Source organism: Mauremys mutica, chromosome 3 (assembly GCF_020497125.1).
Source record: "Mauremys mutica isolate MM-2020 ecotype Southern chromosome 3, ASM2049712v1, whole genome shotgun sequence".
NCBI lineage: Eukaryota > Metazoa > Chordata > Testudines > Geoemydidae > Mauremys > Mauremys mutica.
The window spans coordinates 108,476,319-108,481,725 of record NC_059074.1 but is presented as its reverse complement, the minus strand read 5'-3'; positions in this window follow the sequence as shown (position 1 = coordinate 108,481,725).

Here is a 5,407-nt window from a genome sequence, read left to right as displayed (position 1 = left end):
AAATGTTACTGCATTTGTAGATTCATCAGCATCGACAGAGATTATTTAGTGCTGAAAGGAGATACTGTCAATTCCCTTCCTTCAGTAAGCAAGGGCTACAAGGGACCCTGAAACAGACTGCCTAAATATTGACAATTTAGATAACAGTTTTAATGCCTAGGAGGATCTCAGGGGACCAGTGGTTAAGACACTTGCCTGGTGACTCAGATATGAGTTAAATTCCTGGCTTTAAGACAAGCTTCTTTGATTATTTTGAACAAGTCATTTTAAGGCCCAGATCCTCAAAAGGTATTTAGGTGTCTAATTCCCTTTGAAATCAGTGGGATTTAGGCACCTAAATACTTTTTCAGGATCTGGGCCTTACACGCTCTGCCCCCATTCTTCATCTGTAAAATGGATACCAATACTTCCCTATCTCACTAGTGTGTTGAAAGGACAAATTAATTAATATTTGAAACAATTTAAGTATATAGATAATTGCTAATAGGAAAATTAAATACTTCTGAAGCCAAGCCTGATTTTGCCATCCTTACTTACATTGAGGAATGCTTACTTGCATGAGGAGTAGTCACTGAAGTCAATGGGACTATTCACATGAGTAATAATTCAGGAAGAACCAGGGCTGAAGAATCAAGCTGTTGGGGAGAAGGACTGCATAACGCACACAGTACAGCTGAAGATGGTGGACACAGTGAAATTCTATCTAGGACTTTTGAACTGGAACAAAAGATGGCAAGTATGGTTCTTTAAAAGAAACCCATCTTAGGGAGAGGTTTTTCTTTCTCTAAAAATGTTAGGATATTAATCCTTATGACAAGCCAGATATATTGCTGGGTCATATTTCAGATAGCAGGGGTTGAGAGAGCCTTATCCAAACCACTGGGTTTTTCTAACCTGTCTAGCTCCTAGGACAAAGTTATACTGAAGTGAAAAAACCCAGACTAAATTTGGTGGTTTCTAAGTCTCTGATAGGGTTGATTATCTCTTCCAACAAGTAAAGCAGAAAAGAAGAAAAGGCCCGTTACAGGCTCCTACAAATCTTTTCATCACTAACCCACCTGAAATCAGTGGGGCCATTCATGTGCTTAAGTGTTTTCAGGATCAAGGCTTTAGCCTCTATTACCAACACTTTTTGTATCATTAGAACTGATGCTAAATTGGCATGTTCCCCCGCCTCATGTTGGTCTGTTGGGGTCCCAAAATGGACTCTTGGGTATTGATGAATCCTTGATGAAGGATTTGAAAGGGAACCAATTTCTCTCCTCTGAAAAAGCAAAGTTAAGTTACAAAACCTATTTCCTTGTCATGGAAAATATTAATGCATTTTACTTCCTCTCTCCTGACTTGAAAAAATACATTGATAGATCAATTGATAAAGATACTCCTAACAGCTACATGCCCCCAAAGCCTGTTAGAAAATGTTGGCGTTGTTGTATTGTACTGTGTTTATATTGGGTGCCTCAAGTCCTATTAACTGCTGTTGCGGCTGTAGGTGTTCAAGACATTTGAAAAATTTGTACCTAACTACGTGTCTGAGTGTTAGGCACCTGAGTTTGAGAAATTTAACCTAATAGAGAAATCAAGCTATGTAAAAAATCTACAGGCTTTATAGTGTGTACATTTAGAACTGGGACTTGACCCACCTTTTAGTTTTTCTGTCACCTTAAACAAAAAAAATTTTCTAAAGGAAAGAGACCAAGGTATCAGTATGGAAGCTCAATGGAAACCTTTGCTTGATGTTAAGCTGCAGTCAGAAAATCAAATGAACAGCATGAAGAGAGAATGATAATGAAAGTATGATGCTATTATAGCAAACAATGGTAGGGCCTGTGATGTTATGTGATTAAAATATGACCATATAGATCAGGGATCGGCAACCTTTGGCACGTGGCCCACCAGGGAAAGCCGCTGGCGGGCCGGGCCGGTTTGTTTACCTGCAGCATCTGTACATTCGGCCGATCGCAGGTCCCGCTGGCCGCGGTTCACTGTCCCAGGCCAATGGCGACCACATCCCTCTACTGCTTTAGCATCTCAGTCTGGATGCTCCCAGCCAGCATATAGATATGCACTGAATCTCTGTGTGATAAAAAGCCCTGGTTCAGCAACTTTGACTCCAGCAGCCTATTTATCACACCACAGCGACACTCTGGTCTCAACCAGCCTTGGTTACTACTAGCCATGTGATCCCAACACACACCCTAGTCCTGAATTTCTCCAAAACTGTCTGCCCTGAAGGGTCCAGCTCTGGCCTGGAATATGTAGGCAAGTAATAAGGTCCGCTACTCTACACATAACAGTTATTTTGCTTTAAGTGGTGTTAACAATCACTTTAATTCAAACACAGCACTGGGTTGGTTTAGATTAAAAGTAAAATGAGTTTATTAACAAAAAGGATTTTAAATGAGTTTGTGCATAAGGGATAAAGTCAGAAATGGTAACAAGCAAATAAAAGTGAAAAACACTTTCTGGTGACTAAGACTTAAGAAAACTATAATCTTGGTTCAATGTAAGATTATTATGCTTCCTACCAGCAAGATGGTTAATCACCCAGTTGGTAAGGATCTCCCACCAAGTCCAAAGTGCTTGGTTCTTTTGTCATCTTAGGTGAAAGGTAACTTGGGGTTCTGTGCCCCTCTCTTTTATAGTGCAATGAACTTCTGAAATGTATCTTTCTCAACGTCCAGTGCCCCTGCTGTGAAGAAACGTGCCATGGAGAAGATTCCATGCAGGTTTCTTCCTTGCTGGTGCTTTCTACAATGCAAATTAATCTTTTTCTGCAGCCCCCGATATACCAGTGAATGGCCACTTGACTGGTTGCCAGTTGTCTGTGATTGTGCTTGGATGGAGGTGTCGGCCTTTCCTTTGGAAAAAACCTGTTTACTCACTCCCCACTCTTGTCCCCAAACACGTTTTAGTCCCATGTTTCCTTCACATTTGTACAGACCTTTGGGCATTTACTATACCTGCACCACATAAGAATATTAATGATCAGGTTGTTATGGTTTTCCAATAACATCTTACACAACACCTAAGAGATACAGATTATGACATAAGTGAATTGGGCTACACTGAACTGGTCAGGCCAACGGAAACTCACCACCAGATATCCATGAGCCCCTTGCCCTCTGGCATTGGGATGCTGTTAGAGTCACAATAAGTTACATAGATGAAGTTGTTATTTTAACAAGGGATCTAAGCCCTCATATTTTAGGGCATAAGTCGACCACTAACCGATGGCGGTTAAGAAGAAACTTCCTCTAAAGGGCATGTTATTCCATAACTCTATTACGAGTTTTTGCATACCTTCCTCTGAAGTGTCTGGTACTGGTCACTCAGAGACAGGATATTAGATTGTCCATTGGGCTGTTCTAGTATAGTAATTCTGATGTCCCCAACAACCAGTCGAAACATTCTTTCATGAAAAATGTAATAAAATTGATAGACCTTGCATCATGTTCTTACGATCTACAAACTCAGACTCTATCAGACCGTCAGGAAGATAGGTTTCAGGTTTGTGAACTCTCTGCCAGAGTACGTTGCTCTTACTTCCTTTGAAGTAGAATTCCAGGGGCAGAATCATGAAGAGATCCACAGCTGACCTCAATTATTGGTATGGAACCCAGGGAGAGAGGGCATTATAGTTAGGACTTAAAACATATAATGATTTACTGGTCCAAATCAGAACCTTGACCTCAGCTAGAAACAAATAAGAATTCATTGCTGCCTTTGGAGCACGGACGTAATGTGTTCCATGGAAGAATCTTTGCCAAGTAAGCAGGTAGCCACAATGTGGCAAGCAGGTTTCATGTGTGGAGAGCATTACAGCAAACCAAGGTGGAGGTGACCAAGGCATGGAAAACTGGTAGGTTCCATATCCTGAAGAAATTATTACAACCTCACCAGGGGCCCATCCAAAGCCTATTGTAGTCAATGAGAATCTTAGACGTCACTGGGCTTGAAGTGCATCCTTGGCGATCAATGCCATCTGGAAATCTCAGTGCAATCTTATTAATTATGCAAATTATATTCAAATGACTTTTGCTTCATTATTTCTGTTTTTGTTTCTTACAGTCTGGCCAAGTGACATGAAAAAGTACAGAAAACATACCCACAGCTTGTATGATATAGAATTAATTTAAGTATTTTAAATGCAGGCTTCCTCACCTCCCCCACAAATATGCTGCCGCATCAGACTTACTTTGGACGGTATCTTCTTCAGTTTAAATCACAGAGTTCAGTGACCTTATTTCAGCCATTGGCTTGCTTGTCCATAGATTTTGACATGAAAATCTGTTGAACCAGCTTGAAGGGCAAGAGCACAAAGCTACATGGCTCTGTCTGTGCTAAATGGATTGTGATTGACAATCCAAAGATATAATAAGTATGTCTTGTGACTGGCACGACAGGAGAAAGCATTAATTTAAATTACAACTTGGGGCTTTGAAAGGCTTATTGAGCCATTCCATTCTCATTATGAGTTCCTTCCACTATTTGAGATTAAGTGATACCTTTACATGACAGTTTTATTTATTTAAATATGTACATTTATGGATTTCTTCTATTAAGTGTTTGAAATGTCTGCAGGTCTTTTGCAGAGATGTATATGCAGCATGGCCCATAATTACCTTGGCAGGCATAGAGCACCGATAAAAGATTATATTTTTAAAAGTAAAGCCCTCAAACTTTCCCAGTGCTTGGCAAGAAACCTGTTCCTCTGTTGTATTTGGAACAAGATCTGGGGAGATAGCCTGCAGCCAGAAGCGCCAGTGGAGGCAGTAACTGTTAAATCTTAAAAGAAAATGCTTTTGACACTAACAGAGGAAAGGAGAGAGGAAGACAATTAGTGCTAGAGTACAAGAAACAGATGTTTAATCATTTGTTTTGCCTTGTGGCTGCCAATATACAATCTTATAATTAAAATACACCTAGAAATGGGACATTTTCTATTAATTCTCTAAGGTAGGCCTATATCTTTTTAAGGGGCTACCTCTGAAATGAGGTTATTTTGAATTTTTCAAACTAGTAGTCAAGAATGATGATTTTTTTCTTTCACTGAAAAATTTTTTTTTGCAGAAGTTTCTGATATGGCAGATGGCCTGTAGTGATCCAATAGGATGTAAAACTATAGTTAGGTAGTCACTTGGCAATAAAACATGAGTTAGCCTGTGTTTCCATAGAGACATTAAATGTTTTCAATGCTGTCTTACTTTTGTCTCTTTCAAAATATGCATGATTAAAAAATAAGAAAAAAGTAAGATGAAATAAAATAAAAAGTTTAGGACTCTGCGGACATGAAAGTTTAGAGCTGTTTGATTACTCTTGCCTTTCTTAGGGTTGTTATGTTTGTTAGCCTCATATAGCCTGAGGACAGAAGGAGTGAGTTTGTTGTTTTCTGGCTGAAGAGCAA